We start from the raw sequence: 19,804 nt of genomic DNA on the forward strand, positions 1-19,804 counted from the left end.
CGACCAAGGATGACTACATATTTCAGCTTTATATTCCAAACTAGATTAAAGAATTTTTTATTGCCACTATGTTGGGCATTTGATATACCAACTGGTTAATTCATTATTGAATAGGATTATATTCTCAGTAAGTTTTTGCTCAGTGATGTCATAACATCAAAGAATGAATAGATAGACTATTCAAAAAAAGTAAAGAAAATGTTAATTGAATATAATATGCAATTATACATATAGAAATATAAAATTTTTTTACACTATAGTCAACATAAATGAATTTATTCAAAATGAACGCATTAATTTTCTAAAGTATGTTTCTTTGCTATTTACACAAGATGCAATATAGGCTTAAGTATTCATTCATTTTATTTTATAATTAAAGGGAATTGCCTCATGTTATGATATATTGAGAGGCCAGAAGACTTGTTTAGTGAAGACGTAAATAAAATGTTGTCTACATTTTCGACTGTGCAAACTGACCTAAGTGTAAGTAATCATGATAGATCTTAGTTTTCATTGGTAACTAATCATCAAACAAATACAAGAGTTATAACTACCTATTTCCCACTACTTTAATATTATGATATCTTGAAAGAACAACATTTTTTTTTACAAATAGTAAATCTGGCACAAAATAGAGTATAGAATGTGTCCTATGAAGTTCCAGTTCTCTGAACATTTAAGTTCCAACTATACTTTGAATGGAAGTGTCACTTGAGGCAGAAATTATACAGCTTCATTTGGAGGATATTGTGTCTTCTAGTCTACATAATGCAATCAAAATTTGTCCAAACAAATGGATGGATTTATATTTAGTGAGGTAATAAGGCTTGTATGGCATTCCTAATACTAAAACAGACGTGTTCAGCTCTTCTCATGTAGGACTGATGAGACATTTGAACCACAACCTCTTTCCTACATCAGCCCCCACAATTCAATGTGAAAAAGTTCTACTAAGAGTGATGAACTAAGAAGATAGCAATGTATTTTCCCTATTCCCAGCCGTGCATGATTTTCTTACTGCAAAGGACAAGTTTCTGCCTTCTTATTGCCTTAACCTCAAGTTGTAGAAGCTCTATTAAAAGCAGAGATATGGGACTCCTGTATTCTAACCAGTTCCCACTTACAGGTGTAAGGTCCAGCCCAACCATGGCAGGACAACAATTGTAGGTACAAATCTTTTTCCTCCAAATTATTCATAAGATATTTCATGCTGGATGCCAAGAAGACCTGGGGCTATCATCCCCACTTATGCCCCTACTTGTAGAGCAAAGGTGGAACTCCAGGAAAATCAGGTTTCTATCCAGATCACTAGCTTTAGTATACTGGCATGGAGTTTCTGCCAAGGAAGGAAGCCAATTGCAAGAATAAAGAATTCTATAGTTCTACCCAAAAGGGTTGACTTTATTTTGGAACATAGTATGGAAAAATGTTCTAGCCCAAGAGATCTCTAAAACAGTGACATTTTTTGGTGTTGAAGCAATTCAGAGGAGACTGGTAGCACTAGATAAACAAGAAGTGACTCACTAAAAAAAAATAATAGAATGAAGAGAGTTAAGAAACCTGTGTTCTGAGAAAACCACAAAAGTATCACCATTGCTGGAAATAGTAGAACAATCAGCTGTCAATCAGTGTATGTTAACATCTTGGTGTGATATCAAGGAAAATTGACCAGCCAGAAACTCTACAAAGAAATCAAAAAAATAATTAAAGAAGTTGATCCACAAAATATCTTGTATTCCTTGGGTGAGGGTGGGTAATGTGGTTAGGTTGACTCTGTGCGTATATCTAGCTGTGCTTTGTGGGAAGTGATATCTGTGGATGGACATTGCAGTAGATACAAATTGCACTATAATTCTAGCCAAGTCACTATATGAAAAGCAAGAAAAACAAACAAAAACATGCAAGTATGAGAGAGCCCCAAATCAGTATCTGAAGTAAAAATAATGTATCAAAACCAGCTTTAAATATTAATAAAGAAAGGAATAGTAACAATGTACTAGAAAAACAGCATACAGAGGAAAAGTACCTTTGAGAAAAGCCATGTATAGAGTTAGCAAAAAAAATTTAAAAATATTATAATTATTAGTTCAGTTATCTAAAATATTTTTAAAAAATAGAAAGAAATTTTTTAACAATGTCATGTCAAATAGAGAATAAACTGAAGAGAAATAAATTATTTTTTAAAAATTCTGGAAGTGTAATGTATAATAAACCAAATGAAGAATTAAGAAGGAAACTGAAGAGTGATTTCTAAGTGGCAGAACAAAGAATTGCATGATTTGAAGATAGCAATCTAAAGAATGTCAAGAAGAAGAAGAATGAACAAGTCTCAGAAAAATATAGGACACAATCAACTGCACCATTATGCAGGCATTGGGAGTAGCAGAAGAGGGGACAAAGGAGCAGAGAAAATGTTTTGAGAAATAAATGCCAAAAATTTCTCAAATATGATGAAATACATTGATCCCCACATCAAAGTAGCACAGTGAACTCTAAGTAGAATGAAAACAAACATATCTATACCCACCCACATCATGATCAAATGTCAAAAGAGAAAGGCCAAAAGATATTCTTGATAGCGGGGAAAAAAATAAGTTTCATCCCTCCAAAGTTAAAGGATGGTAAGAGAGTAAATGGTATATTGCAAACAGTAGCCATAAAGTAAACGGAGGTATGCTAATATCAGACCAAATACATTTTAAAATGAAATTAAAAGGATCAATTCATTCAGCAGATATAACATGTATGAATATAAATTATACAACTAAATCCCCAAATTAATGAAATAAAGCTGAATTTAAGTGATAGGTAAATAATTCAAAATAATAGTCTGTACTAAATGTGATCCCCCAAATTCATCTGCAAAAATACTCTTATAGAATAACTAAAGCAATTCTTAGTAGGAAGAGTGAAGCAGGTAGCATCACTATACCAGACCTTAAGCTATACTACAGAGCAATAGTAACAAAATCAGCATAGTATTGGCAACAAAACAGAATGAAAGACCAATGGTACAGAACAGAGGACACAGAGACTAACCCACAAAGTTACAATTAACTTATATTAGACAAAAGCACCAAAAACAGGCATTGGAGAAAAGACAGCCTCTTCAACAAATGGGACTGGGAAAACTGGAAATCCATATGTAACAAAATGAAACTAAACCCCTATCTCTCACCTTGCACAAAACTCAACTCAAAGTGGATCAAGGACCTAGAAATTAAACCACAGACTCTGCATCTAATAGAAGAAAAAGTAGGCCCAGATCTCCATCATGTGGGATTAGGCCCCAACTTCCTTAATAAGACTCATTTGTGCAAGAATTAAAACCAAGAATCAATAAATGGGATGGATTCAAATTAAAAAGTTACTTCTCAGCAAAAGAAACAATCTGTGAGGTGAATAGAAAGCCTCCATCTTTGGAGCAATTTTTTTCCCCTCACATATCAGATAGAGCACTAATCTTTAGCAGATATAAAGAACTCAATATGTAAGCATAAAAAAACAAATAACCCAATCTATAAATGGGCAAAGGACCTGAACAGACACTTCTCAGAAGAGGATATACAGTCAATCATCAAATATAAGAAAAAATGTTCATCATCACTAGCAGTTAGAGAAATGCAAATAAAACTACTCTAAGATTGCATCTCACTCCAGTCAGAATGACAGCTATTATGAAGATAAACAACAAAAAGTGTTGGAGAGGATGTGGGGGGAAAGGCACACTCACACATTGCTGGTGTGACTGCAAATTGTTGCAGCCAACAAGAAAAGCAATGTGGAGATTCCCTGGAAAACTGGGAATGGAACCACAATTTGACCCAGCTATCCCTCTGCTCGGTCTATACCTAAAGGACTTAAAAAGAGCATACTACAGGGACACAGCCACATCAATATTTATAACAGCACAATTCACAATAGCTAAACTGTGGAACCAACCTAGATGTCCTTCAGTAGATGAATGAATTAAAAAATGTGGCATATATACACAATGGAATATTACTTAGCAATAAAAGAGAATAAAATCATGGCATTCACAGGAAAGTGGATGGAGTTGTAGAATATAATGCTAAGTGTAGTTAGCCAATCCTCAAAAGACAAATGCTGAATGTTTTCTCCTATATAAGTTAACTGACTCCTAGTTCTAACATAGTTCTGGCAGAACAAAGAATTGCAGTTTCTCTCAAAGTTAAATAAAATTATTATACAACCCACAAATTTCACTCCATTCCCTAGTGACTCCTAGTTGGGTAGGGAGGGAGAGTATGGGAGGAATAGAGATACTCTAGATAGGCCAGAGGGGTAGGAGGGGAAGAGAGGGGGCAGGGGGTTAGCAATGAGGGTGGAATGTTATGGACATCATTATCCAAAGTTCATGTATGACGACATGAATTGGTTTGAACATATTTTATATACAAACAGAGATATGAAAAATTGTGCTCTCTCTACATAATAAGAATTGTAATGCATTTCACTGTCATGCATTTAAAAAATAAAATCAATTGAAAAATAAAAATAAATGTGATCCTCATAATATCATAATATCTCTTGTACCCATTTTTATTTAATATTGTTAGAAAATACAAGCAAGGAAATTCATATAATCAAGAAGAACACAAGGAATCCTATTTAAAGAGAAGAGCAAAATTATACTGCTTGCATGTTAAATGTAGAATAATCTAATGAATTTACTAAAAATATATTAAAACTCATTTATTTTTTATTAATGCATACAAGAAAATATGCATTATTTAACTTCATTTCAATCACTTACCTACAAATTTTAAATATGATTTTAAAATTCTATATTATTTTATGTAAGATGTAACTCTTTAGGTCATATAACACTAATCTAAAATATAATTAAGAAATCTATTCCATTTAGAATAAGATAAAAACAAATAAGATATTTAGGTACAATTTCATCAAAAGATGTACATATCCATACTACAAAAACCATAAAATATTGTTGACAGAATTTATGGCTCTGAATAGATTTTTTAAAAATCTTCATTTTGATGGTTGAAAGGCTTAAAATTGTTCAGATGGCAATATCACCTATATTATGCCTCTGACTGAATGCAATGTTTATCAATAACCCATATGCCATTTTTACATCATTGAGAAATTAATCTTGAAATCCATATGTAAAACTGAGGGGAAACAGAGAGTTTTAAAAAAAGTTGTAAAGGATGAACAAAATTGGAAGACTTTTTGTGAAGATACAGTGATGGAGACAGACTTTATAGACACATAGAGAGAAACTGAATTGATGGAATAGAAATGAGAGTATAAAAATAATTATGATCAGAGAATTTTCAACAAAAATGCCAACACAATTCAAGGGGGAAAATAGGGGTTTTTTTTCTGCAAGTGGATATATACATGCAAAAGAAAGAGTTTGGATCTCTTCATTTTACCTTACACAAAATATTAATTAAAAAATGATGACACCCCTAAATATCAAAGTTAAATCTATGAAGACAAGAGAAGGTCATTTCAGTCTTTAAGGAAAGCTTTCCCAGATAAAGCAACATAACAAACAACAGAAGAGAAAAGCACATATGTTAGAATTTTTCAAAATTAAAAATATTTTACTGACAATGATACAATTATGAAAGGGAAAAGGCAGAGGCATAGAATGGGAGAAAACTTTTGAATTTGTATGTCTGCAACAAATTTCTGAAGGATTTTTTCATTTTAATGATAAAATGAAAAAAACAAAAACCTAAGTTCATTTATTTTTTTTTAATTGAGAAAAGAGTCAGACATTTACCCAGTGAAAATACAAAAAGGGATAAGTTCATGAAAATATTCTCAATATTATTATTCTTTAGGAAAATGTAGAAATAAAACAGTATTTTAAGAGCAAGACATATGAAAAGGAGATAGTGAAACCAGAACCCACATATATTACTATTGGGAAAACATGTTACAACAGCTTCAATAAAAAGTTCAGCAGTTTCTCTCAAAGTTAAATAAAATTATCATATCACCCACAAATTATACTCCAAGAACATACCCATAAAAATGAAGAAAAGAAAATGTGCATTGCACAAACTTGTACACAAATATACATAAATCATTCAAAATAGCCCAACATGGGAAAAACCTACATGTTCCTCAACTGATGGATGTAAAAGTAAACGTGTATATTGTACCAAAGAATACTGTCCAACAGTAACAAGTGATTAAGCACCAATACATATTTTAATAAGGATGAATCATTAAAAAATTGCATGTAGTGAATGAAATCAGACATAAAAGCACACATATCCTCACATATCCACATATTCTCATGATCCCTCTATCTGAAGTGTTCAGAATAGTCAAATATAGAAACACCAAAAGCAGATGGTATTTCCAGAAAGGGGTTGGAGGTATGGGAGGAAAGGGAAGAGACTGGTCAAGGACAGTGGAGGTAAAAATACTCTAAACTTTTGTTGTTACACAGATGGCTGTCCCACTCTGTATACATGTTAAATTGTACATTTTAAATGTATGTATTGCATTGTATATGAATTGTATCTCAATTAAAATAATAGTAAAGATTTTAGAATCCTTGGGAATGTGTAATAACTGTGAACCTTCTGCATGTAACTTTTGAGCTGCTTGGTTTTGATATATAAAATAAGAAGAATATAAGATCTACCTCCCTTTTTTGTTAAAAGGGTTTAATATAATCATACTCCCCCAAACTACTCCCAAACAGAATCTGATATATATTAAATATTTGATTCATATTAGTTTTTATTGTTGAATAAAACATTCATACAACCAAGCGCTTCAGTTTCCTAGGTCTAATGTAACCAAAAAATTAAATTAAGTTGTAAAAGCCCACAAACTTAGTAGCTTAATAGAAACTCACCGTGTTACAGTTCTTGAGATCAGAAATCTGAGATCCAGGTGTCAGAAATTTATTTGTTTTCCTTTGGGGGCTGTGAAAACTTATAAAGTTCATAAACTGATGAAAGACTGACCTGTAGCTACAGCAAAAATAAAATTGTATAGTTTTAATTAAAATGATCATCAAAGGGCTTCATATGAATTACCAAAACTGTGTCCTGTCAAAATTCCTGAGTTTTGCAAAACTGTATCAATTTTATAGGATGAAGAAATTTCAATGAAATCCTCAATTGCAGATTTCCTACTATACTGTATAATCATTGTTTTAGCAGCTTAACACTGAACACATTGATTAGCGCACAGTTTCTCTGTGTCAAGAATACTTGTAAAATTTACTTTGCAAGTCTTTGATTAACACCAGCCAGGACTTTGGTCTCATCTGGAGACTTGAACTGGGAAAGGTCTACTTCAAGATTATCTTTCAGATGTGACAGCAGAGTTCATAGTCCTGTGGCTGCATGATTCATAACTTACTCTTCAGTGCCGGCAAGAAAAAAAGACTCTAGAGAAAGCCTTCACTCCTCCAACAATGGCAGCTGTTCACTTCAATGTCCACCACAGTGGGAGACAGAGAAGAACCCATCTCATGTCATGCAGCAGTATAATTGTTTTATTTCATTTCATGTTTCCAACATCTTACTGTGGAAATGTTCAACCATACTTGAAAAAAAAAAGAGATAATGTTATAAGATCTATAATCCTTTTTAAATGATGTACTTCATTGTTTGAACAGTTTTAAGTTTATGAAAAACAGGGAACACAAAGAAAAGAAGGTTCCCATGTAATTGCTCTTCCTAGCACAATTTCTCTTATTAGCATCTGGCATTCATATCGTAGATTCCTTAGAACTGATGGGCTGATGTTAAGGTCTGTAAACAAGTCAAAATAACACCTGGTATTTTGCCAGAGAAATGTTAGAGTTCGTAAACAAGTCTGGATGGTGCCTGGCAAAATGCCAGAGGGAGTGGTTTGTGAAGTAACAAAAGTGAGCCATTAAATGTGGCGATTCCTTATTGGCTGACTGATGTATCTAGTTTATGCTAATTAAGATAAGCTGTGTGGAATGTATAAATAGCTCTGTTGTCCTACAATAAACGGCTCCTACTTCTGCTGTATCAATGTACACAAGTTATTCGTCACCCCCCCGGTTATTTTGCTGCAGCCGGACTTCAGGAGGCTGATATTGATAAACTATGACTGACTAAAGTTCTTAGTTCATATTAGGGTTTACTTTTCATGTTGTGCAGTTGATGGGTTTTCAGAAATACATGACATCCATTTTTACAGTCTCATACAGTCTTGCTGCCTTAAAAAAAAACTCGACCCCATCTATTCACCCTCTCTCCCTCTCAACAGAACTCTCATAACTGTTCATATTTTTATCCTTTATTCAAATGTCTTTTCAGAATCTATGTACAGGTTTTTTGTACATTTTCACTTCATTTAGCTATACAACAGACAATACAATTAATGTTCTAAACTATCTAACTGGCTGTACAATTTTGCATTCTCCACAGCAATGAATGAGAGTTCTTGATGTTCCATATCCTCTCTAACATTTGGTGTTGCCAAAGTTTGGATTTTAGTAATTCTAAATAGGTTTGTCCATAGGATGATTTTATCTTCTCCGTTTGGTTTTGGTATCTTATTAGGCAGACAGTTCTAAAACTCTACGGCAAAATAGGTAGTCTTGTCTTAATCAATATAAAGCTTCAAGCACTGGCATATATGTTGAACAAATTCATCCCTGGAGAAATTATCTGGGATTTCCCTTGGCATTTCATTCTGAAGTTTAACAATTTTATTACAAGAAAAAAAATAGTATATACAAAAATCCTGAAAATTTTTGTGAAAAGCAATATTTTCCTCTCATCACTAAAAACAAGAGTATTGATTTTGTTTTCATTTTCCATATGCTTTCAATTTTCAAGACCATTGAAGGGAGCCCATAACATAATGCTTCACTATCTTCTCCTCTGTTTTTTTGAGAACTAATAAAGATAAATGACTCTAGCACTTCTATAAATATTTGCATTCTTTAACATGTTTTCCTTCGGGCAAATAACATTTTTTCTGACTCTCCAAAGGAATTTTCATCTGACATGTAGGAGTTACACTAAGAAAAATTTGGGGCTGGGGGGTTATGGCTTAACAGTAAAGAACTTGCTATGCATGTGTGGGGCACTGGGTTGGATCCTCAGCATCACATAAATAAATGAAATAAAGGTATTATGTCCATTTACAACTAAAAAAAATTTAAAGTAAAAATAAAAATTTTGGTGTCTGATTTTGAGCTTATAATTTATAATATATTTAATATATATAATTATTTAAAAAATAATGATGTACTATATATACATACATATATACATATACATATATATATGTGTGTGTGTGTGTGTGTATTCACACACACATACACACACAATAAAAATTTCCTAAGTGGAGAGCATTTTCAAGTGTCATATCAAACATAATAATGATTTTTTTATACTTCAAGATGCCATAACTTTCATGGTTTATTGGCAAAAAAATCTTGACTGAATTTATTCTATTCTAGTTTTGAACATGTATGTATGTATGCATACATACATACATGCATATGTCAATTGTTCTTGAAAACTTAAAAATTCCATAAATGTGGCAGTATATTATTTAATTATGCTCAGGACAAGGAAATTCGGATTGTGTAACAACTATTACCCAAATATAATTCTTGTGTTATTCCTTGACAGTAATCACCAGACAGCTATTTATTCTCTAAGTATGACAGGTCTGTTTGTAGACTTGTTTTGGGGTAATTTGGTTTTTGTTTTTGTTTTTCGCAGCAGCCAGACAACAAATATTGCTAACATTCAGATATATTTTAAATGAATGTGGATATATTAGCTACATATGTGAATAAACATAGATACAAGCAAATAATTAATATTTATCAATATTTATGTAGGTAAATAAACATATAGATTTTATAGAGACGCTATTTAAAAAACAATGTAGATATTCCTTAACCTAACTGCCTTTTAAATACTAGGAAAACATAATTATTTATTGTAGTGAATGATTTTGCTTCTTGAATTGAAGTGTCCGATCGATCTGAAAAACTCCATAATGAGTTTAAAGATCCTGTCCTAAAAGGTGAGGGGTTAAATACAAATGAAGAAGAGATCGCCTCAAACTGATAAATTTAGTGATTAACATATTTTTAATACTCTATAGTAAAATGAAGAGAAGTGGGATGTATTTTATAACTCTTGAAATTAAAGTGCTAAATTATTCAAACAGTCCAACAAAACCAAACAACTTTATGTGCCACATTCTATGGTGAGGAAATTGACTCCATCAGACTGTAGGATCCACTTCAGCATACCAAATTAGATACGGACAGGTGTAAGTAGGCCATTTTCACAGATGGAAGAATTCAGACACGGAAGGATTAAGAAACTTGTTCAGAGATACACAGCTGTTCCATTAGTGCAGCCATGGCAGGAACCCAGTATCAATGGAGTCTTATTCTGGGGTTTTCTCCCTTGATTGACCTTCCGGTTGTTTAATTGCATTATGCTAAGACTTAATTTAATAACATGCTAAAAATAATTTGATATATATTCATGTAGAATTTTTATTAAATTAATAAGTATCTACAAAGTCAAGATCTCTACTATATTTATCTTTGTTTTCATAGGTGATCACTGACTAGGCTCTCAAATCACTTTATCTACTTAGATAGAAATAAATGTAATTATTATACACAAATCTCCATCTTGTTGCTCTGGCCATACATCTGGCCTTGGAGTGTCAGTCTCTCAGCTCATGCCTAATTAATTTAAGGTGAACTGAGATAGTGGTGTGTTTTTGTAGAGACTTTGCCTAGAACCCTCTTCCTATGATTTAAAATGTACCACTGTCCACTGTTCTACTTTAGCTTGTAATGGTTTTACAATTACAATGTTGGGATTCTTTTCATAAATGCCCTCTTCTGATAAATTTACTGGCAAGAAGAACATGGCCTGCTTTCTCCACAAACTGGTAGAATACTTGTCATCAAATAAACCAAATTATCTAAATTCAGTGCTCCATTTTCTGCTCTCCTGGCCTTCTCTCTTGTTCCTCTCCAAACCAAACAGGAATGGAGAGAGACAAGGATGACTACTGTTTTGTTTTAGAAAGTTGGCTAGTGGAAGAAAGGGAATTATGTATAATTGAACTACAGTACTTAGATTTATTCCAAAAAATATAAGGTTATTTGTCAAATACTATGATAGCCTAAGCAGGTGCTTCCAAATAATAGATATCTGGATCAAATCATGATGGAATGTTTTATGTATAACTACTTGAATATTCTGAGTTGGTTTCTAATTATTCTAAAATGTGTATAATTTTACTATTCTTTTAGGGTATAATATACATTTCACTTGTCTCCTAGAGATAATCAAGTATTGACAATTATCTGCCTTGGACTTCAGGGGATTCGCACCAAGTTTTGGAACTTACTGGCTTTATTGGGATTTATTTTCACCAGATTTATATTTATGTATGTATGTGTGTGTGTGTGTGTGTGTGTGTGTATATATATATATATGATATTGAACCTAAATGAATAATAGATTTAAATTTTCTTTGTGAGTATAATACAGAGATTTCTGGAGTCTATGTTACACTATGAAAATCGAAAATTAATTTACTATTAATCCCTGTTACTTTTTCTATTGATTTTCTTCCCTTGGAATTTGGCATTGCTGTTAAAATACAAATCAAAATCATATACTTTCTTAGATGAAACAAAAATAACAAAAAATAAGCATTTGAGATATCAAGAATATACAAAGGATGTGTATAATTACTCTCTGGATAAGCAAACACAGTAGAGGGGTATGGATAAGAGAGCTTTAAGTTTAGCTGATATACCTTAATATATAATATTTGGGGGGTATTTTAGAATCCTAGACACGCACACACACATACACACACACACACACACAAGGGCACACATTAGTCATTTCGGGTTGCTCTGACAGATACCATAGACTGGGTAGCAAAAACAACAAAGTATAATTTTAATGGTTATGGAAGCAAGGAAGTCCAAGATTCAAGTACTAGCAGCTCTGTTGTATAAGGAGAAATCTATTTTTTGATTGATGTCCATCTTCATATTGTACCTTACCCAGTGATAGCAGAGGATGGGCTTCTCTCTGGCGTCTTCTTATAAAGGCAATAATTTCATCCAGGAGGACTATACCCATAAAAATTAATTTAATCCCAAAGTATCTCACGAATGTCATCAAGCTGGGGGTTTATGATTCAATTAAGACTTTTGAGGATACACGAAATTCAGTCTGTTGCAGGCTGCTGACACGAGACACCAAACACTGGGCGATTTGAACAAATGAAATATATATTTTTTTACATTTCTGAAGGCAGGTAAGTCCAAGGTCAAGGTTCTTGCCAGGTATTTTTTATTCTAGGGTATCTTTTATCTCTTCAGCAGCTGCCAGCTTGCCTGTGTTCACACAACGACTTCATACACACTGGGATGGGCACTCTCTGATGTCTATTTTTATAAGAAAACTAGTTGTGTCTCATCGAGGGCTCATTTCCACATGCAGCATGCTTGGGATTAGAACTTCATCAGCTGCCTTTTGAGTAGACACGAATATTCCGTCTTGTAAGTATGTTATGGTTTGTATCTGGAAAGCTCCCCAAAAGCTGAAGTGTTAAAACTTATTCCCCAACAAAGTGAAGTTCTGAGGTTAGGCTTTTGGGAATTGATCTGATCCTGAGGGCTCTGACCTCATCAGTAGATTATTTGAAATCATTATTGGGAAGTAGTAGGTGGAGCCTAATTGAAGGAGTGAGTCCATGGTGGTGTACTCCTGGGGGCTGCATCTTGTCCTTGACCTGTTCCTTGTTCTCTTTGCCTTTCTTTCTGCTTTCTGGCTCCATGAACTGAGCAGCTGTCCTCTGCCATGTCCTTCCACATGGTGTTCTGCAACACTTTAGACCAAAGCAATGGAGCCAACCAAGTATGGACAGAACCCACTGATATAAACAAAATTTACTAAAATTTCATTTATTTAATTTAACACATTTAATAAAAAAAATAAATCTTTCCTCTTTTAAGGTATTTTCCTCAGGTATTTGTCAGTGATGAAAAGCTGACTAACATATATATAATTTATATACACATATATCAGTTATAACGTAACTAAATGGTTGAGTGAAACTATGTATGAACACTTTTAAGTATCTTCTCTCTAGAGCTGTTTACTATGTGTAAATCCTCTAATAGAGTGACATAATATAGAATAAGACTCTTCTTTCTAAGGGTTCCTAGACTAGCCAGGGGGCAGTAGAAAGGCTTTTTTTTTTAAATTATTATTTGTTTGCATTGTTTTTCTTAGAACAGGAAAGGAAAGGAAAAGTACTACTATGGCTAGCAAAATAGTAATAATAGTAGTCTCTTCCCTAAACTGTTTACTGAGGAAGTTTTAGAGAATAACCCTTGGGTCAAGAATAGGCTAGACAATCAATTGTATACATGGGAAATCCTACCATTTTTCAGAAAACAGAAAATTTTAAATGTGAAAATTTAAACGATGAGAGAGAAATGTAACAGTTGAAAAAATAAGTGATAGTTTAAATGGAATGAGATTAAAAGATTCTCATTTCTCTTTTCAGGAATATTCAACCCACACATTTTAGTCTTAGGAGAAAGACAAAATTAATTTCATAATCATAAAAATATGGTGACTGGAATTCGTATTTCATAACATTAATTTGATTAAAATGTGCAGAAATTGAAGTTCCATGTAAGTTCACCTGAACCTTAGAGATAAAAAAGGAAAAAAAAAGTAATAGAAGTGGGAATCTCAGGTGAGATGAGGAGTTTGAATAAGTGTTTTTGCTTTTTCTTACTATGACCACTTTGCCTCTAATTCAGTAGCTTGGGAAAGTAGAATCATTTTAGAAATGGGAAAGAAAAACATTATGGCATAAAAATCTGCTTCTCTTTCAAGCCAGTCGGTATGTTTCCAACCATCTGTGGAGAGATTCCCCATCACAATTTAGGATTATGTCCCATCTAATAGAAGGAGGAGAATAATAGAAAAATACCATTTTCCCACTTTGGGAAAAAAAGTCTCATGAAGACAAGATTCATATTTTGTCATTATATGTAATCTCAACCCCTTACACTGACTGCAGATCTCAATAAATACTTACTAAATAGTTAATAAATTTTTACATCTGGCCACCTAGTTTCCATGGTAGACTTGAGCATGGGTATAGATACACAGGCTTCACTTACCGGGCCCCCTGGGCAGTTCCCCTGATTATCCTGAGAGCAATGCAAATGTTCCAACTGATTCTTGGCTCACAATTTCTGCCCTTCCTCATTGTGCTGCTGCTTTTAAAAATATATTTTTATTTTATTAATTTTTATGTGGTGCTGATGATGGAACCCAGTGCTGCTCATGCAAGCACTCTACCACTGAGATATATGACCCAAGCCCCTGCTGCTTCTTTTGGCACTGGGCTTTTTGGCTATAAGAATAACTGAGGTTGAATGGATCCATTTTCTTATTACAGGTGCCATCCCTACTTGCTCTGCTACTGCTCAGCAGAGTCTATTATAAACATTATTTTCAAGAGTCCACTCTGCCATGCTTCAAACCACAGGAATCCAGAAATGATATAACCACTAAATCCCTTCCCTTCATGATTTCCCTATCTGTATTTGTCTACCAAAGAGAAAGATTTCAGAGAGTAGGGGTTTGAGGGAGGAAAGACAGTGAAATGTGATGGACATCATTACTCTAACTATGTATGACTGCACATATGGTGCAATGCTACGTCGTATAGAACTAGAGAAAGAAAAAGTTGTGCTGCAATCATGTACAATGAATCAAAATGCATTCTGCTGTCATATATACCTAATTAAAATAAATAAATTTATTTTAAAAAAGAGAGAAAAAGATTTTACATCTCATTTTCCACAGCAATGTGTTGTGCATAATTGTCCTTTCATAGACTAAACGATTTCAGTAAAGTGATTTTTTTTTCAGAGCCATAGGACAAGTAAGTGAAGAACTCTATACTACAATTTCTGACTTCCACCTTGTGGGTTCGTTTTTTACTTCACAACTAATGACTTTGTGAATCTCCACAATATAAAAATACCAACAAATAAAATATTTTAAAATATTAAATTTATTCTTTAAATTCAATGTGTCTTTAGCAATCAATATTAAGAAATTAATTGCCATGTGAGATCAAGGAACCAGAAAAATTATATAGGCAGTGTTATGCTTTAGACATTAGGTGTAACCCAAAAGCTCACGCATGAGACAATGCAAGAAGGTTTAGAGAAGGTGATTGGGTTATGAAAGCCTTAACCTAATCCATGCATTGTTCCCCTGATGGATTAACTGCAAGGAAACTGAAAGTGGATAAGGTGAGGTTGGGGAGGTGGGTCATTAGGGGAATGCCTTTGGGGTATATATTTTATATCTGGCAAGTGGAATCTCACTCTCTCTGCTGTCTGATCATCATGTGAGCAGTTTCCCCCACACACAGACTTTTCTGCCATGATGTTCAGCCTCACTTCGAGCCCTAAGGAATGGAGGCTGCTGTCTATAGATTGGGACCTCTGAAACCCTGGGGTCCCAAATAAGCTTTTCCTCTTCTACAGTTGTTCTGGTCAGGTCTTTTAGTCCCAGCAGTGAAAAGCCAACTAAAACAAATAGGAAGAGTGACTGAATCCATCAATGAGAAGAGATATAGCTACACGGGTAGATTGGTAGTGAATGAGAAGCATCCAAGGGTACTAAGAAGAATTAATTGTATCTTTATTCTTAGGTGGGCAAATGATATTTTCAATAATCCAACATTTCAAGGGCTGAAACCATAGCTTCATTAATTCTTTGCCTAGAAAAACATCTACTGCAGAGTCTATTCTGAAAAAGAAGGAGGAAAGTTTTATTTTTACAAACAGGAAATACAGATTGGGATATCTCAACATTCACCAAGGCATATGAGTTGTATAATGTTTCATTTCGAGTTCCCTAGGAAGCAGATTCTGAGGCAGAAATTAGTATGCAAGATCGCTGCCAGGATTAATACTTGGAAGAGAGGGTAAAAGAAGCAGCTTTGGGCATATGGAATGGTTGGACTACACTACAGACACAACAAGGCCTCAGATATCCCTGCATTTGAAGTTGGGAATGGTCTTTTAGAATTGTTCTAAGTTGGGATAAAGGAATTGATGTTATATATCCTCACATGGCTTGGGAAATTGGTATAGTTGCTTCCGGGAAAGAGTATAAAAGAATGTGACTTTAGAAATGGTGATTCTACAGCCAGTGGCAGTTTCTGGAGAGGATTGACAACTGAGACCTGCCATTTGGTAGTCCTTTAAGGCTGGGAAAAGAAATCCTTCAGTTACTGAGGAGGGATATGGAAGTGGAACACGGTGTCTATATTAATTTCCCAATGACATACGGTTAATAAAAGTCCAGTTGATGGTCTGGCACAAAGCTGTTTGAAAAAAATCTAGATTTTTTTTCCTTTATATTTCTCCAAGTATTCAAGAAGTCATAAGTCATAAAAAATTCACTCAAAAACAGCTAACATAAAAAAAACACAAATATTTCATCCAAATGTACAAAACATTGGAACATGGACAAAGGCTCATCAAGTTTAATGCAATGTACCAAACAAAAACAAAAATAAATGCTACTAAAGTAAAGGGTTTGTTGTCACATTCTGGTTCTCTCAATTCAGTGTCTTTTTCACTTATTTTACCTTGAATGAATATTCTATCTGCACCATCTTTGTTTCCTGAGTGTGATGGTTATTTGCATGCTTGGGCATTGTTGAGCCATGGGTGCCCAGATTAAGCCTTGCTGCTGGATGTCTCTGAGGGTGTTTCCAGATGAGATTAGCATTTGAGCCAATAGACTCAGTAAGTGGATGAAATGCTCAAAGGTGGTTGGGTAGCATCGAATCTAGGAAGGACTTTGATAGAACAAAAAGTTGAAGGAGGAATTTGCTTCTTTTCTTCTCACTTCATGAAGTAGACATTTCATCTCATCTTCTTCCCTCAGTCTGGGATTAACATCATTTGCCCAATGGGTTTCAAGACAAAACAACAATGATGGCTTTTCTTCATCTTTATAAGTGTGTGGACTATAGGTTTTAGAACTTCCCATCCTACATGTTCACATGAGCCAATGTCTGTAATGTATGGTGTGTGTGCATGCATGCATATGTGTCCTACCAGCAGTTTCCCGATCCCCTCTGGAGAACCATGACTAATATGTATTTTGACATAAAAGGGAGATTCTAGAGGAATAGAATTTTAAGGAAGAGTTTTCTGATTTGTTTCTGGGGTCTGGGGAATTCACCCTCTAATATGATTAAATATTAAGACAATAATAACTGGGAGGCAGGGAGTGGTGTGGGACCTGTGGCTAGGGTAAGGAGAGGTGGCCCTGGACGGGGCGAGCCAGGGATGAGCCTGAACCTCAACAGCAGCATGGGGTGGTGATAGCAGCGTGGGGCTGCCCCTACCTGGAGGTGGCAGGAAAGGCTGAGCCCTTGTCACACTATGCAAGTGGCCAGGGACTGAGCCTAGGACCAGACAGGAATTGTGGAGAACTCCAGTGAAGAAATGGATGAGTGTAATCATGTAATCATGGAATCTCCTTGTGTAGCCTCACCATCTACTCTCCTTAATAACTAGAGAGCAGATTATGGGAGGAAGAAAAGACGTCACCATGAAGCTTAAACAGTGAGTAGTGCTGTTAGCAATATTCCTTATCATCCTTATCTTCACCAAAGTTTTCCTGTTTGACAATTTAGATACTACATGAGCTGACAACCAGGAGGACCAGAGGCCTTTTCACGGAATGATGACTGGCTTGCATGTGGAGTTGTCACCCAAGCTGGACCACACCTTGCAAACTCCATGGGAGACTGCACCACAGTAGGTGGTGCCTCTAGAAGTGTACCCTGAAGAGACACTGGAGCTGGGAATAGACATGCACACCATGGCCACCAAAAAAATCATTAAAGCCATGTGGGTTATAAAGGGACAAAGCTGAAAGCCTTACTGGTACTTGAAGGAGGATAGAAAATGGTTTTCAAACCTAAGTGGAAGAGCTGACACTATGTGATGAAGGGAAGCCATATGCTGGTTTGGAAGACACAATGCAGAGGTAATGGCCCTTCATTTGGACAGGATTTGGGGTTTCCACTGATTCTAGGTTTTCCTTAGTGGTTGGCAGATTTGTTAATCTGTGGACAGAGATCAAGCCTATTGCTATGGAGCAGCTGTTGAGGACCTTCCTAGCTGGAGGAAATAATACTTGTTTCTATGGGAAGTGCTATTACTGCCAAGAAATAGATCCAGGTTGTGTGGATGGAGACCCAGGAAAGGACCTGTCGCACTTTGGCATCCAGAGGTGTGGCCTCTGCAGAAACACCAAGACCCCTGGGGCAGGACTTATCCAGAAGGCAAATTGGCCAGATGGAAGTATGCTGAGAGCTACTGTGACTCCTGTGAAGAAAACATCCTCATATGACTCAGGCCCACACATTGACACCTCCGTATTCCTTTACCTGATTGACAAGGCTGAGTGCCATCACTATGAGAACTTTGAAGATGATGGAGACGATAGTGCGCTAATCATTCTTTATAAAGCTGAAATCTTTGGGCACCCCTCATTGGTTGAGAGAAGCATCCTTGCCTCTTTCTATCAGAGTTGCATCATTAGGATTTCTACTTGGAACAGACTGAACTAACTAAAGATTGGAGTGCTAAAGTCTGAATTAAAATCCACCATGGCCTCTGATCCCGTCTCCTGTGTGATTTCTGAATCTCACCTGGATGCTGTGGACCAGCAACTCCTGAGTGTCCTGGCTACTGTGCAGCAGTGCCATGACCAGTTTGGGATGGACACTGTGCTGATAGAAGACAGGGTGCCTCTCTCCCACTTGTAACTCTCAACACAAAATAAGTGAGACATTTTTACAAAGGTAGAGAAATAGAAAAATCAATTCCAAATGATAGGAGATGGCTTGGAAGTGGCCAGTAGGAAGTACTAGTGGTAGAAGACATGGTGGCCATGGGTGTCTTTGTTTTTATTTTTGTTGTTTTTTGTTTAGGTGTTTTTCCTTAGTGGAAGCTAAAGCAAAGTCCTCAAGTGTCCGAGTATGGGATGTTCCTATGGAAATATCTTTCTGGCTCTTTAGCAGTTGCCCATTTGTTGCAGAGGTCATCAGCATTGGTCAGTCTGTATTCCTATACCATAGGACAAACAAGTGGGACATTTGTATAAGTGAATGCTGGGAATGGTTCCAGAGTGTGTGTTTTGAGGTGAATCTTTCAGTCCTTTCTCCACACCTGTGAATTTTGGGGCAATAGTTTACAATGTCTTGTGTATTTTTTTTTTTTTTTGCCAAAACTATCTAATTTGAAAGCTTACTGACTCCTATGGAGTGGCAGCAGATAAAACATTGTGTTCTATTTTTTAAAGACACTAATAATATTTCTACTCATAAAGAGAGGACCCATAATCTATAGCAAGAACTGTTTGTAAAGATATGCAAAATACCTGCATTGAGTAATCTTAATTATAAGAAGCAAGGAAGTAGGTGAGTCTCTATGTACTTTCACATATTTTTGAGAAATTAAAATTATGATGACATTGGATGATTGTTCCTAATATCCCTGGTCATAAAGATGAAATAAAAGAAGCAGCTTATGGTTCAAATTCCCAGCTTAAGAGCTGCATATGTAATGGAGAGCTTCCATCTATTCTCTGAAGTAGACTCTCATCTTTTGTAGCTGCAGGGCTGAAATTCCTAAAAATCATATGCAGAATCTTATCTTGTT

General features: G+C 35.1%; 1 pseudogene; it reads left to right on the forward strand.

The window, feature by feature from the left end:
- The first annotated feature begins 17,684 nt into the window (after nt 1–17,684).
- LOC101975280 (glycosaminoglycan xylosylkinase pseudogene) lies at nt 17,685–18,909 on the forward strand (annotated as a pseudogene).
- Nucleotides 18,910–19,804: the final 895 nt, after the last annotated feature.

The sequence above is a fragment of the Ictidomys tridecemlineatus genome, chromosome 9 (genome assembly GCF_052094955.1).
Source record: "Ictidomys tridecemlineatus isolate mIctTri1 chromosome 9, mIctTri1.hap1, whole genome shotgun sequence".
NCBI lineage: Eukaryota > Metazoa > Chordata > Mammalia > Rodentia > Sciuridae > Ictidomys > Ictidomys tridecemlineatus.